Genomic DNA, 16,903 nt, shown 5'->3' with positions numbered 1-16,903 from the left:
AGGAGGCACTTACCTCAGTGGCATTTGCCTGCTTGGGGTGCCATGATGCCCTTGGTAGAGCTGCCTCTGTCACGGGTTAGGGCTGTGTGGGGAACTCATGGATGTATGTTTGGGGTATAGGATGGTTTGGGGTAATAGGAAAGCTGTGTAGAGACTGTATGTGTGATCTGGGGAGAGATGAGGGGCATGAGTGCCTTTGTGAGTGTACGGTTGGTGTAGCATGGTGTGGCTGGGCGGTGGGCTGGTTCTGGGTGTTTTGAGGCTGTGTGTGCAGGCATTTGAGAAGAGGTAGGGGTATGCATTTTAATGCTTTGTGTGTTGGATCTGTGTGTATTCAGAGTGCAGGGGTTCTACACATGCTCATCCTGTAGGGTAAGAGTTCAGGGAGTGTATTTTTGGTGTGGAGGAATTTGCAAAGATTGGGGTTGTCAGTGTAAATTGGGGTTGCTAGCTATGTGTGTATAATCAGGGGATGTGACAGAGGCTGTTTATAGTATCTCAAGAGGGAGATGGGTGTATGTTTGTATTGGGGGTGTGAGGTCATGATGTGTTCTGGGGGGAGTATTTAGGAGAAGGTTGGAAACATTGTGTCTCTCTGATGGTATTTTGTGTTTGTCTCAGCTTCTGAGGCATTGTACATACGTGGATGTTGACAGCTGTGTGGGGGCTGTATGTGTTCTATTTGGATTTTGGGGGTTGTGTCTTATATTAAGAAGTATGTGAGTTTGGTTTGAATATATTTGGCTATTGTTGAAGGGTTTATGTGTTTGCATTGAGGGGTTATATGGGGTTGGGTGGATTTTTGTGGGGTATGAGGATTTAGGTGTTTGATTATCAGGGGCCGTTGGGGGTGTGTTTTTGTATTCAGGACTGTGGCTGTGATTTTATTGGGGTTTGTAGTGCATGTATATTGGAGCAGGAGTGTTCTGGGCACACAGTCAGGCATCTGCTTATAAGTAGGGAGTTTGTGTGTTTGAGGATGTTTGGAGCTCTGTGGGGCTGTGTGATGGTGGCACAGGTGACAGTGGGCAGGTGGCGTGTGTGCTGGGCTGGAAGGGAAACTCGAGGGCATGTTGGGGACTGTGAGGCACCCATGTGAACTCCCACGTGGACGGACCTTTGTTCCTTCTGATCTTCTATGGCTTGTACGCATCCTGATCTTCTGTGGCAGCTACTCCCCTGGGATGGTCAGCGATACTCTGCTCATTCTTAGCCAGATGAGTCAGGAAATGTCACTTCCTCTGGCAGCTGGATGTGCTTGCAAGTGAGTGGTCCTGGAGTCCAGGGTGCAGGACTGGTGGACAGATGCAGAGTGAGGCTGATTCCCCCATGAGCCCTCTCCTCAGTGAGGTGGCCAGGAGGTCAGGGCTGTATCTCCAGAAGGTCAGACATGGCCAGTCCTCTCTAGAATGTGCTGGAGGGGCCAACTCATTGAACGGACCCTTCCAAGAGATAAACAGACCCCGAGGACAATTCCTAAGGGAGAAGTCTATACCTACCCATCTTCCACTTTCTCCTTTGGATGGCCTCTACCAAAAGATAAAAGCTAAGCCCCCTCACATGGCCCTTGTTGGCCTGGTCTTACTGAGCGGCCAGTCTCTCCCCACATCCTGGCGCACTATGGGCCCTCCTGTGATACCAGCAAGAGGGCCCCCTGCATGTCAGTTCTCACCTCCTTCCCTTGGCCCATGCTGCCCTTGCTGTTTGTCCTGCTCTTCCTCCCCCAAGGCTGTGAGTCACCCTGTCCAGGTGGGAAGGATCCACTGAAAATGCACATTTGAGTAATTACTGCATCACCTGAGTCTCTAGCATGTGCCAGGCACTATGACGCTTGCCAAATCCATAAGAACCCCACAAAGTGGATATTCTGTTAGTTGCACTTTGCAGGTGATGAAGCTGAGGTTCAGAGGTGAGCAACCATGACCAAGTACCCTGTATGTACCAGAATATCAATCAGACTGGTCAATGTATCCAATAATGCCAAACATTAGTCTGATCACTACGCCTAGATGCCAGACTGTAAAGGCACAAAACATGTCCCAGCACGAGAAGGAGCAGTGCCAAGTACCCCAGAAAAGAAGCAGTGTTCATATCTTGCTTTCTTAATCACAGTAACTGGAAATCAACCCACAATTTCCTACCCTGTTAATAGGAGAAAAATACCAATGTGCGTTGTCCTATGAAATTACCTGAAAAGAATATGTATGATCCTGAGTGCTTTGGTAATGACCCCAAATGATCATCATGAAGTTGGGATACTTCTTAAAACACTGCAAGTCTTACACACTGGCATATAGAATCTGTAAAGTCCGTTCTTTGGGTAATGATGGTAGATTGAAGTGGCCCAGAAGGACAGAGACAGCAAATAGAGCAGAAGCTATTTGTCCAGAGATGGCAATGGGTCATAGCCAATGTTCAAGCATTACTAGGGAGGTCATGAAAATAGTAATGGGCATAGAGTGTAATAAGTCAAGGATATCTAATGTAGTTTCCGATGAAAGTTTGTGAAAGACATATAACTAAAAAGATAATAGGCTGGGAGGTGAAATAATACAGAACATTTGATATATTTTTTTAAGGATAGAAGATAGAAATGAACATTAAAGAAGTAGGTCAAATAGAAAAACTGTAAGATGGTAATAACCTCACAATATGATGAGGCAACTTAGATGTATTTTGTTTAAATACATTGGTAAACTATATTTAGAGTAGTTTTACGTTTAAAGAGAATTTGAGCAGGGTATAGAGTTCCCATACACCCCCTCACATCTATTCCCCAAACCAAAGTTTCCCCTATTATTAACGTCTTGCATTAGTGTGGGGCATTTTTTACAATTGATGAGCCAACGTTCATACATTATTATTAACTAATATCCATAGTTTACATTACAGTTTACTCTGTTGGATATCCTATGGGTTTTGATGAATGTATGACAAGCATTGACCATTACAGTATCATACAGAATAGTTTAAGTGCCCTACCTTTTCCAGGATGTCATATAGCTGAAATCATACAGTATGTATCCATTTCAGTTTGGCATCTTTCATTTAGCAATATGCGTTTAGGGTTCCTCCGTGTCTCTTCCATTTAGTACTCTTACAGCTCAAGCTGCCATAACATAATATTATAGGCTTGGTGACTTTAACAACTCACAGTTCTAGAGGCTTGGAAGTCTAAGATCACGGTGCTGGCCAATTCAGTGCCTGGTGAGGGCTCTCTTCCTGGCTTGCAGACAACTGTCTTTTCACTGTGTCCTCACATGGTGGAGAGAGACAGAAAAAACTCTCTGGTTTCTTCTTATAGGGGCACTAATAGAGCCTAATCCTCATGACATCATTTAATCTAATTACCTGCCAAAGGCATCATCTCCAAATACCATCACTTTGTTAGAACTTGAGTTTTGGGGGGACAGAATTCAATTGATAGCCTCATTCTTCTAACAGTATAAAATATGACTAATAAAGAAAGCTCAACATTCAAGTATCTCTTTTCTAGCAATGCATAGATATTTACTTGCTTTTTATAAACCATTTACATATTTTAAGATAAGTGAATGAAAGATTTGAAAAAGTCAGGTAGAACAAGATAAGAAATTGTGGGTACAAGCATGTTGAAACAAAAACACATAAACTCCCCAGTTGCATTGTCTCAAAAATTCAGTTAGAGTTCTAAGGTCTGATTTAGGTTCTCCTACATCCAGCCTTTCCACCTCTGGTTCATGCCATTTGCTCTACCACAACTATAGGAAGGGGTAGTATGCTAAAATTAGGGTATTAAAAAAAAACATTAGAAAACAGATACCTTGCTAAACTGAATGTTTATTTGGTGTGAATTGAGGCTGTTTTTTCTTTAAGATATGATTCATATTAAAACTTGTCAGGACACAGTAAATTAACTAAAAGTAACTTGGGGAGAAGTTTTATTTTTTACTGAGATAAAATTACCCATTTTAACTTGTACAATTCAATAACATTTAGTACATTCACAATGTTGTGCAACCCTTACTTCTATGTGGTTCAAAAATATTTTTAACGCTTTAAAGGGAAACCCTACCTATGCCTTCTTCTACCTAACCCCTGGGCAATCACCAGTCTGCTTTCTGTCTCTATAGATATATCTATTTCGATATTTCATATAAGTGTAAATTATACAGTATGTTACCATTTGTGTCTGGCTTCTTTCACATAGCATAATTTTCAAGGTTCACCCATATTGTACTATGTATCATTACCTCATTTCTTTTTTCTTCCCATCTTTAATGAGGTATAGTAGAGAAATAAAAATATATATGTAAGATATACAACTTGATGTTTTCATATACATATACATTTTTGAAATAATTGCCACAATCAAGCCAATTAACATATCCATCACCTCATATACTTAACATTTTCTTTTTTCTTTCTGTATGGTGAGAACACTTCAGATCTACCCTCTTAGCAAATTACAAGTACACAATACAGCATTGTTAACTATATGCATATTGTTGTACACTAGATTTCCAGAAATTAGTCACCTTGCATAACTGAAACTTTGTACTTCTTGATCAATACCTGCCAATTTTTCCATCCCCTCATCTCCTGTCAACCACTGTTCTGCACCCCACTTCTATGACTATTTTAGAGTCTACATAAAAGTAGATACGAAGTGTCTGTAGCTGTCTTTCTGTATCTGGTTTATTTCACTTAGCATAATCTCTTTCAGGTTCATCCATGTTGTCACGAATAGTAGCATTTCCCTCATTTTAAAGGCTGAATAATATTCCATTGTATACAGGTATACCCTGGAGATATTACAGGTTTGGTTCCAGACCACCAAAATAAAGCAAATATTGCAACAAAACAAGCCACATGAATTTTTTGGTTTACTAATGCATATAAAAGTTATGTGTATGCTATATTACAGTCTGTTAAGGTGCGATAGCATTCTGTCTAAAAAACCAATGTACCTTAATTTTAAAGTAATGCTAATTGGGAAAATTGCACCAGTGGACTTCCTCAATGCAGGATTGCCACAAACCTTCAATCTGTAGACAACGTAGTATCTGCAGAGCACAATAAAACGAGATATGCCTGTTTATATACCACACTCTATTTATCCATTCATGAATCTACAGACACTTAGGTTGATTCAATATCTTGGCTACTGTGAAAAGTAAACATGGAGGTTCATATGTCTATTCACAATACCAATTTCATTTCCTTTTGCTGTATACCCAGAAGTGGGATTGCTGAATTATAAGGTAGTTGTATTCTTAATTTTTTGAGGCACTTCAATACTGTTTTCCTTAGTGGCTGTATCAATTTATGTACCCAGCCAAAGTGTCGAGGGTTCCCTTTTCTCTGCATCCTCATCAACACTTGTTATCTTTTGTCTTTTTGATAATTGCCACTCAAACAAGTGTGAGGTGATATCTCATTGTGGTTTGACGTACATTTCTCTGACAGTTAGTGATGTTGAGCACCTTTTCATACATCTGTTGGGCATTTATATGCCTCCTTTGGAGAAATGTCTATTCAAGTCCTTTGCCCATTTTTAAAAATAAATTTATTTTATTTGTTTATTTATTTTTGGCTGCGTTGTGTCTTTGTCGCTGAGCATGGGCTTTCTCTAGTTGAGGCGAGTGGGTGCTACTCTGTTGTGGTGCATAGGCTTCTCATTGTAGTGGCTTCTCTCATTGCAGAGCACGGTCTCTAGGTGCGCGGGCTTCAGGTGTTGTGGCTCCCAGACTCTAGAGCGCAGGCTCAGTAGTTGTGGTGTGTGGGCTTAGTTGCTCCACGGCATGTGGGATCTTTCCAAACCAGGGCTCAAACCCATGTTCCCTGTATTGGCAGGCAGAATCTTAACCACTGCACCACCAGGGAAGTCCCCCATTGGGATTTTAATAGGGATTGCATTGAATGTGTGGATCACTTTGGGTAGTATGAATATTTTAATGATAGTAAATCCTCCAGTTCATGAACATGGGATGTCTTTCCATATTATCAGTGTCTTCTTTAATTTTCCTCATCAAATTTTTATACTTTTCAGTGTATAGATCTTTCACCTCTTTGGCTAAATTTATTCTTAAGTATTTTATTCTTTGTACTGAAATTAAGAATGGGGTTGTTTTCTTAATTTCCTTTTTTGGGTAGGTCATTCCTCTTGTATAATGACTTCTATGTGGTGATTTTATGTGCTGCAACTTTACTAAGCTCACTTATGAGTTCTCACAGTTTTTATTGCTGTTGTGGAATCTTTAGGATTTTCTACATGTATGATCATGTCATCTGCAAACAGAGGTCATTTTACTTCTTCCTTTCTACGTTAGATGCATTTTATTTCTTTTTCTTGCCTAATTCCTCAGTCTTCCAGTGGTATGTTGAATAGAAGTGGTAAGTGTGGACATTCTTGTGCTCTTCCTGATATTAGAGGGACAGCTTTCAGTTTTTCACTGTTGAGTAAGATGTTTGCTGTGGTCTTTTTTCATATGCCTTTATTGTGTTGAGGTATATTCCTTCTACACCTAAGTTGTTTAGAGTTTTTATCATGACAGGATGTTGAATTTTGTCAAATCCTTTTCTGCCTCTATTGAGATGATCATATGATTTTTCCTTCATTTTGTTAATGTGGTGTATCACATTGGTTGATTTGTGTATGTTGAATCATCCTTGCATCCCAGGAATAAATTTGACTTGAGCATGGGGTATGATAATTTTAATTTATTTGTTGAAATGGGTTTGCTAATATTTTGTCGAGGATTTTTCCATCTATGTTTATCAAAGTTATTGTCTGTAATTTTCTTTTCTTGTAGTATCTGTGTCTGGCTTTGGTATCAGGGTAATGCTAGCCTTGTAAAATTAGTTTGAAAGTGTTCCATCCTATCCAATTTTTTGGATGAGTTTGAAAAGGATTGGTATTAATTCTTTTTCAAACATTTGGCAAAATTCACCAGGGAAGCCATCTGGTCCTGGATTTTCTATCTTGTTTTTTTTTTAATTATTGATTCAATCTCCTTATTTGTTATTGGACTGTTGAGACTTTCTATGTTATCTTGATTCAGTGTTGGTAGGTTGTATGTTTCTAGGAATTTATCCATTTCTTCTAGATTATCCCATTTGATGGCATAATTGATAATGGACCCTTATGATTCCTTTATTTCTGAGGCATCACTTGTATTGTCTCCTTTTTCATTTCAGATTTTATTGAGTTATCTTCTGTATTTTTTTCTTAGTTTGTCTAGCCAAGTGTCTTTCAAATTTATCTTTTCAGAAAACACCACTTAGTTTTGTTTCTATTTTCTATTGTTTTTCTATTCTCTATTTGATTTATTTCTGCTCTAATCTTTACAGTTTCCTTCCTTCTGCAAATTTGAGATGACTTTTTTCTTCTTTTTCTAGTTGCTTGAGGCATAAAGTTAGATTGTTTATTTGAGGTTTTACTTCTCCTTCAATGTATGCATTTATCACTATAAATTTCTCTTGTAGTACTGCTATTGCTGCATCCCATAAGTCTTGGTGTGTTGTGTTCATTTTACTTTGTCTCAAGATTCTGTTTAAATTCCCCTTTGATTTTCTCTTTGACCCAATGGTTGCTCAAGAGTGTATTATTCAACATGATAAATATAGTTAAATTGCTGTTTGTTATATGTGAAGGTTAAGAGAGTAAATCCTAAGAGTACTCATCATGAGGAAAACATTTTTTCTTTTTCTTTTATTTTCTGCCCATATGAGATGATGTTCACTAAACTTACTTTGGTAATCATTTCTTGATGTACATAAGTCAAATCTTTATGCTGTACACCTTAAACTTATGCAGGGCTCTATGCAGTTATATCTCAATAAAACTGGAAGGGGGGGAAAGCGTATATAGTTTAGTTTCCACATATTAGTAAATTTTCTCTTTTTCTTTTTCTTTTTTAAATTTTTATTTTTTGGCTGCATTGGGTTTTCGTTGCTGCCTGCGGGCTTTCTCTAGTTGTCGTGAGCGGGGGCTACTCTTTTCTTCGGTGCATGGCCTTCTCATTGCTGTGGCTTCTCTTGTTGCGGAGCACAGGCTTTAGGCATGCAAGCTTCAGTAGTTGCAGCACTCGGGTTCAGTAGTTGCGGCACGTGGGCCCTAGAATGCAGGCTCAGTAGTTGTGATGCATGGGCTTAGTTGCTCTGCATCATGTGAGATCTTTGCAGACCAGGGATTGAACCCATGTCCCCTGGATTGGCAGGCAGATTCTTAACCACTGTGCCACCAGGGAAGTCCACATTTTCCTGTTTTGTTACTATTATGGCATTTCTAGTTTCATACCATTTTGGTCAGATAAGGTACTTGAAATTATTTCAGACTTTTTAAATTTGTTAAGACTTGATTTTGGACTAACATCTTATCTATCCTGGAGAATGTTGTGTGTGTACTTGAAATGAAGTGTATGTTGGAAGAAATGTTTTGTATATGTCTGTAAGGACCATGTGGTCCATAGTGTTGTTCAAGTCATGTTTGTTTACTAATTTTCTGTCAGGGTGTTCTATCCATTATTGTAAGTGGGTTATTGAAGTCCCTTACTATTCTTGTACTGCAATCAATTTCTCCATTTAATTTCGATATTTGCTTTAGACCTTTAGGTGCTCTGATGGTGGATGCATATATAATTGTTATAATTGTTATATCCTCCTGTTGAGTTGACTCTTTTATTATCATATAGAAACCTTCTTTGTCTATACAGACAATTTTTGACTTAATGTCTATTTTCTCTGTTATGCATATAGGAACTCCCACTTTGTTTTGGTTGCCATTTGCATGGAGTATCTTTTTCCATCCCTTCACTTTAGCCTATATGTATCTTTAAATCTAAAATGAGTCTCTTGGACATGTACCAAAATGTTCATTGCAGCTCTATTCACAATAGCCCAGAGATGGAAACAACCTAAGTGTCCATCATTGGATGAATGGATAAAGAAGATGTGGCACATATATACAATGGAATATTACTCAGCCATAAAAAGAAACAAAACTGAGCTATTTGTAATGAGGTGGATAGACCTAGAGTCTGTCATACAGAGTGAAGTAAGTCAGAAAGAGAAAGACAAATACCGTATGCTAACACATATATATGGAATTTAAGAAAAAAAATGTCATGAAGAACCTAGGGGTAAAACAGGAATAAAGACACAGACCTACTTGAGAATGGACTTGAGGATATGGGGAGGGGGAAGGGTAAGCTGTGACAAAGCGAGAGAGAGGCATGGACATATATACAGTACCAAACGTAAGGTAGATAGATAGTGGGAAGCAGCCTCATAGCACAGGGAGATCAGCTCGGTGCTTGGTGACCGCCTGGAGGGGTGGGATAGGGAGGGTGGGAGGGAGGGAGATGCAAGAGGGAAGGGATGTGGGAACAGATGTATATGTATGACTGATTCACTTTGTTATAAAGCAGAAACTAATTTAAAAAAACAATAAAAAAAATAAAATGAGTCTCTTGTAGACAGCATAGGGTTGGATATTGTTTTTTTTTAATCCATTCAGCCACTCTATGCCTTTTGATTGGGAAGATTAATCCACTTATATTAAACTAGTTACCCATCAGTTAGGACTTACTATTGCTATTTTGTTAATTGTCTTATGTCTCTTTTGCAGCTGCTTTGTCCTCTTTCTCTCTAGCTTTATTTCATTGTTGTTTGATTACTTTTTGGAGTGATTTACTTTGATCCTTTTCTCTTTATCTTTTGTTTATTTATAATAGGTCTTTTCTTTGTGGTTAGCTCAAGGCCACCTAGAAATCGTGTAGTTCTAAACATCTATTCTTTTACTCTCACCCAAATTGTGTGTCCTTATAGTCAGTTCCCTTCTTCTTATATTGTTAAAAATTTTAACTTTTATATCAGGGTTAAAGTACTTTATACACCACCATTACAGTGTAATTATGCTATATTTGTGTGTGTGTGTGTGTGTGTGTGTATGAGTTTACCAGTGAAATTTATGTTTTTGTTTGCTTTTGCATTTCTGTTAACATGTTTTCATTTCAAAGTGATCTCTCTTAAGCATTTCTTATTAGGCAGGTCTGGTAGTGATGAACTCTCTTAGATTTTGTTGACTGTATCTCTCCTTTATTTTTAAAGCATAATTTTGCTAGGTATGGTCATTTTTGCTCACAGCGTTTTTTTTTTTTCAGTACTTTGAATATATCATCCAACTCTCTCCTGGCTTGTAAGGATTCTGCTGAGACATTCAAAAATTGTTTTCTGGGAGTTCCCTCATATGTGCCAAGTCACTTTTCTCCTGTTCCTTTAAATATTCTCTCTTTCTACTTCACATTTAACAATTTGATTATAACGTGATTGGGTGTAGTCTTCTTTGTGTTGATTCTATGCTGAGTCCTTTGAACTTACTTCTACTTCTACACTATTTATTTTCTAGATATCTTATATCCTTTTTGTTCTTCAGTTCCTTCATTATTACATTCTTTTCTGATTGACATTTTTCCTAGTTTACCATTCTGATTCTCTTCTCATTTCTTTTCTGTATATTTTTTTTTTTTTTTTTTTTTTTTTATTAGTTTCTGCTTTATAACAAAGTGAATCAGTCATACATATACATCTGTTCCCACATCCCTTCCCTCATGCATCTCCCTCCCTCCCACCCTCCCCATCCCACCCCTCCAGGCGGTCACAAAGCACCGAGCTGATCTCCCTGTGCTCTGTGGCTGCTTCCCACTATCTATCTACCTTACGTTTGGTAGTGTATATATGTCCATGCCTCTCTTTCCCTTTGTCACAGCTTACCCTTCCCCTTCCCCATATCCTCAAGTCCATTCTCAAGTAGGTCTGTGTCTTTATTCCTGTTTTACCCCTAGGTTCTTCATGACATTTTTTTTTTTTTAAATTCCATATATATGTGTTAGCATACGGTATTTGTCTTTCTCTTTCTGACTTACTTCACTCTGTATGACAGACTCTAGGTCTATCCACCTCATTACAAATAGCTCAGTTTCGTTTCTTTTTATGGCTGAGTAATATTCCATTGTATATATGTGCCACATCTTCTTTATCCATTCATCCGATGATGGACACTTAGGTTGTTTCCAGCTCCGGGCTATTGTGAATAGAGCTGCAATGAACATTTTGGTACATGTCTCTTTTTGAATTATCGTTTTCTCAGGGTATATGCCTAGTAGTGGGATTGCTGGGTCATATGGTAGTTCTATTTTTAGTTTTTTAAGGAACCTCCATACTGTTCTCCATAGTGGCTGTACCAATTCACATTCCCACCAGCAGTGCAAGAGTGTTCCCTTTTCTCCACACCCTCTCCAGCATTTATTGTTTCTAGATTTCTTGATGATGGCCATTCTGACTGGTGTGAGATGATATCTCATTGTAGTTTTGATTTGCATTTCTCTAATGATTAATGATGTTGAGCATTCTTTCATGTGTTTGTTGGCAGTCTGTATATCTTCTTTGGAGAAATGCCTATTTAAGTCTTCTGCCCATTTTTGGATTGGGTTGTTTGTTTTTTTGCTATTGAGCTGCATGAGCTGTTTATAAATTTTGGAGATTAATCCTTTGTCAGTTGCTTCATTTGCAAATATTTTCTCCCATTCTGAGGGTTGTCTTTTGGTCTTGTTTATGGTTTCCTTTGCTGTGCAAAAGCTTTGAAGTTTCATTAGGTCCCATTTGTTTATCTTTGTTTTTAGTTCCATTTCTCTAGGAGGTGGGTCCAAAAGGATCTTGCTGTGATTTATGTCACAGAGTGTTCTACCTATGTTTTCCTCTAAGAGTTTGATAGTTTCTGGCCTTACATTTAGGTCTTTAATCCATTTTGAGCTTATTTTTGTGTATGGTGTTAGGGAATGATCTAATCTCATACTTTTACATGTCCCTGTCCAGTTTTCCCAGCACCACTTATTGAAGAGGCTGTCCTTTCTCCACTGTACATTCCTGCCTCCTTTATCAAAGATAAGTTGGCCATATGTGCGTGGGTTTATCTCTGGGCTTTCTATCCTGATCCACTGATCTATCTTTCTGTTTTTATGCCAGTACCACACTGTCTTAATTACTGTAGCTTTGTAGTATAGTCTGAAGTCAGGCAGCCTGATTCCTCCAGCTCCGTTTTTCGTTCTCAAGATTGCTTTGGCTATTCGGGGTCTTTTGTTTTTCCAAACAAATTTTGAAATTTTTTGTTCTACTTCTGTGAAAAATGCCAGTGGTAGTTTGATAGGGATTGCATTGAATCTGTAGATTGCTTTGGGTAGTAGAGTCATTTTCACAATATTGATTCTTCCAATCCAGGAGCATGGTATATCTCTCCATCTATTTATATCATCTTTAATTTCTTTCATCAGTGTCTTATAATTTTCTGCATACAGGTCTTTTGTCTCCTTAGGTAGGTTTATTCCTAGATATTTTATTCTTTTTGTTGCAATGGTAAATGGGAGTGTTTTCTTGATTTCATTTTCAGATTTTTCATCATTAGTGTACAGGAATGCCAGAGATTTCTGTGCATTAATTTTGTATCCTGCTACTTTACCAAATTCATTGATTAGCTCTAGTAGTTTTTCGGTAGCATCTTTAGGATTCTCTATGTATAGTATCATGTCATCTGCAAACAGTGACAGCTTTACTTCTTCTTTTCCAATTTGGATTCCTTTTATTTCCTTTTCTTCTCTGATTGCTGTGGCTAAAACTTCCAAAACTATGTTGAATAAGAGTGGTGAGAGTGGGCAGCCTTGTCTTGTTCCTGATCTTAGTGGAAATGGTTTCAGTTTTTCACCATTGAGGACAATGTTGGCTGTGGGTTTGTCATATATGGCCTTTATTATGTTGAGGAAAGTTCCCTCTATGCCTACTTTCTGCAGGGTTTTTATCATAAATGGGTGTTGAATTTTGTCGAAAGCTTTCTCTGCATCTATTGAGATGATCATATGGTTTTTCTCCTTCAACTTGTTAATATGGTGTATCACATTGATTGATTTGCGTATATTGAAGAATCCTTGCATTCCTGGAATAAACCCCACTTGATCATGGTGTATGATCCTTTTAATGTGCTGTTGGATTCTGTTTGCTAGTATTTTGTTGAGGATTTTTGCATCTATGTTCATCAGTGATATTGGCCTGTAGTTTTCTTTCTTTGTGACATCCTTGCCTGGTTTTGGTATCAAGGTGATGGTGGCCTCGTAGAATGAGTTTGGGAGTGTTCCTTCCTCTGATATTGTTTGGAAGAGTTTGAGAAGGATGGGTGTTAGCTCTTCTCTAAATGTTTGATAGAATTCGCCTGTGAAGCCATCTGGTCCTGGGCTTTTGTTTGATGGAAGATTTTTAATCACAGTTTCAATTTCAGTGCTTGTGATTGGTCTATTCATATTTTCTATTTCTTCCTGAGTCAGTCTTGGTAGGTTGTGCATTTCTAAGAATTTGTCCATTTCTTCCAGGTTGTCCATTTTATTGGCATAGAGTTGCTTATAGTAATCTCTCATGATCTTTTGTATTTCTGCAGTGTCAGTTGTTACTTCTCCTTTTTCATTTCTAATTCTACTGATTTGAGTCTTCTCCCTTCTTTTCTTGATGAGTCTGGCTAATGGTTTGTCAATTTTGTTTATCTTCTCAAAGAACCAGCTTTTAGTTTGGTTGATCTTTGCTATCGTTTCCTTCATTTCTTTTTCATTTATTTCTGATCTGATCTTTATGATTTCTTTCCTTCTGCTAACTTTGGGGGTTTTTTGTTCTTCTTTCTCTAATTGCTTTAGGTGCAGGGTCAGGTTGTTTACTCGAAATGTTTCCTGTTTCTTAAGGTGGGATTGTATTGCTATAAACTTCCCCCTTAGAACTGCTTTTGCTGCGTCCCATAGGTTTTGGGTCGTCGTGTCTCCATTGTCATTTGTTTCTAAGTATTTCTTAATTTCCTCTTTGATTTCTTCAGCGATCACTTCATTATTGAGTAGTGTATTGTTTAGCCTCCATGTGTTTGTATTTTTTACAGATCTTTTCCTGTAATTGATGTCTAGTCTCATAGCATTGTGGTCGGAAAAGATACTTGATACAATTTCAATTTTCTTAAATTTACCAAGGCTTGATTTGTGACCCAAGATATGATCTATCCTGGAGAATGTTCCATGAGCACTTGAGAAGAATGTGTATTCTGTTGTTTTTGGGTGGAATGTCCTATAAATATCAATTAAGTCCATCTTGTTTAATGTATCATTTAAAGCTTGTGTTTCCTTATTTATTTTCATTTTGGATGATCTGTCCATTGGTGAAAGTGGGGTGTTAAAGTCCCCTACTATGATTGTGTTACTGTCGATTTCCCCTTTTATGGCTGTTAGTATTTGCCTTATGTATTGAGGTGCTCCTATGTTGGGTGCATAAATATTTACAATTGTTATATCTTCTTCTTGGATCGATCCCTTTATCGTTATGTAGTGTCCTTCTTTGTCTCTTCTAATAGTCTTTATTTTAAAGTCTATTTTGTCTGATATAAGAATTGCTACTCCAGCTTTCTTTTGATTTCCATTTGCATGGAATATCTTTTTCCATCCCCTTACTTTCAATCTGTATGTGTCTCTAGGTCTGAAGTGGGTCTCTTGTAGACAGCATATATATGGGTCTTGTTTTTGTATCCATTCAGCCACTCTGTGTCTTTTGGTGGGAGCATTTAGTCCATTTACATTTAAGGTAATTATTGATATGTATGTTCCTATTCCCATTTCCTTAATGGCTTTGGGTTCGTTATTGTAGGTATAGTCCTTCTGTTGTGTTTCTTGCCTAGAGAAGTTCCTTTAGCATTTGTTGTAAAGCTGGTTTGGTGGTGCTGAACTCTCTCAGCTTTTGCTTGTCTGTAAAGGTTTTAATTTCTCCATCAAATCTGAATGAGATCCTTGCTGGGTAGAGTAATCTTGGTTGCAGGTTTCTCTCCTTCATCACTTTAATTATGTCCTGCCACTCCCTTCTGGCTTGTAGAGTTTCTGCTGAGAGATCAGCTGTTAACCTGATGGGGATTCCCTTGTGTGTTATTTGTTGTTTTTCCCTTGCTGCTTTTAATATGATTTCTTTGTGTTTAATTTTTGACAGTTTGATTAATATGTGTCTTGGCGTATTTCTTCTTGGATTTATTCTGTATGGGACTCTCTGTGCCTCCTGGACTTGATTAACTATTTCCTTTCCCATATTAGGGAAGTTTTCAACTATAATCTCTTCAAATATTTTCTCAGTCCCTTTCTTTTTCTCTTCTTCTTCTGGAACCCCTATAATTCGAATGTTGGTGCGTTTAATGTTGTCCCAGAGGTCTCTGAGACTGTCCTCTGTTCTTTTCATTCTTTTTTCTTTATTTTTCTCTGCATCAGTTATTTCCACTATTTTATCTTCCACCTCACTTATCCGTTCTTCTGCCTCAGTTATTCTGCTATTGATCCCATCTAGAGTATTTTTCATTTCATTTATTGTGTTTTTAATCGATGCTTGATTCATCTTTAGTTCTTCTAGGTCCTTGTTAACTGTTTCTTGCATATTGTCTATTCTATTTCCAAGATTTTGGATCTGGGAAATAGAATCTTGGATCAGCTTTACTATCATTATTCTGAATTCTTTTTCAGGTAGACTGCCTATTACCTCTTCATTTGTTAGGTCTGGTAGGTTTTTATCTTGCTCCTTCACCTGCTGTGTGTTTTTCTGCTTTCTCATTTTGCTTATGTTACTGTGTTTGGGGTCTCCTTTTTGCAGGCTGCAGATTCGCAGTTCCCGTTGTTTTTGGTGTCTGTCCCCCGTGGCTAAGGTTGTTTCAGTAGGTTGTGTAGGCTTCCTGGTGGGGGGGACTAATGCCTGTGTTCTGGTGGTTGAAGCTCGATCTTGTCTTTCTGGTGGACAGGTCCACGTCTGGTGGTGTGTTTTGGGGTGCCTGTGGCCTTATTATGTTTTTAGGTATCCTCTCTGCTAATGGGTGGGGTTGTGTTCCTGCCTTGCTAGTTGCTTGGCATAGGGTGACCAGCACTGTAGCTTGCTGGTCGTTGACTGAAGCTGGGTGCTGGTGTTGAGATGGAGATCCCTGGGAGATTTTCGCTGCTTGATATTATGTGGAGCTGGGAGGTCTCTTGTGGACCCGTGTCCTGAAGTTGGCTCTCCCACTTCAGAGGCACAGCACTGACTCCTGGCTGCAGCACCAAGAGCCTTTCATCCACCCGGCTCAGAATAACAGTGAGAAAAAGTAGAAAGAAATAATTAGTAGAAGAAAGAAAGAGAGATTGAAAGAAAGGAAGAAGGGAAGTAAGGAAGGAAGGAAGAAAGAAAGAAAGGAGGGAGGGAGGAAGGATGGAAAGAAAGGGAAGAAAGGAGGGAGGGAGGGAGGAATGAAAGCAAAAGGAAGAGTGAATGGAAGAAGAGAGGGAGGGAGGGAGGAAGGAAAGAAAGAAAGAAAGACAGGAGGGAGGGAGGGAGGGAGGAAGGAAAGAAAAAGAAAGTGGAAAGAAGAAGGGTGGGAGGGAGGGAGGGATGGAGGAAAGAAAAAGAAAGAAGGAAAGGAGGAGCGGAGGGAGGGAGGGAGGAAGGGAAGGGAGGAAAAAAAGAAAGAGCAGGTAAAGTAAAATAGAATAAAGTATGAAATATAGTAGCGTTATTAAAATTAAAAAGTAATTATTGAAAAACAACACGGACCGAAAGAACCCTGGGACATATGGTGGAAGCAAAGCTATACAGAGAGAATCTTACACAGAAGATTACACATACACATTCACAAAAAGAGAGCAGGGGGAAAAATCAAAAATCTTGCTCTCCAAGTCCACCTCCTCGATTTGGGATAATTCGTTGTAAAAAGAGGAAAAGGGCGAAAAGTCCGAAATCTTGCTAAGTCCACCTCCTTAATTTGAGATAATTCGTTGTAAAAAGAGGAAAAAAGGGGGGGGGAAAGTCTTAAATCTTGTCCTCAAGGTCCACTTCCTCAATTTGGGAT

This window comes from Hyperoodon ampullatus (assembly GCF_949752795.1).
Source record: "Hyperoodon ampullatus genome assembly, chromosome: 6".
Classification (NCBI taxonomy): domain Eukaryota; kingdom Metazoa; phylum Chordata; class Mammalia; order Artiodactyla; family Ziphiidae; genus Hyperoodon; species Hyperoodon ampullatus.
This window is presented reverse-complemented; position numbering follows the sequence as displayed.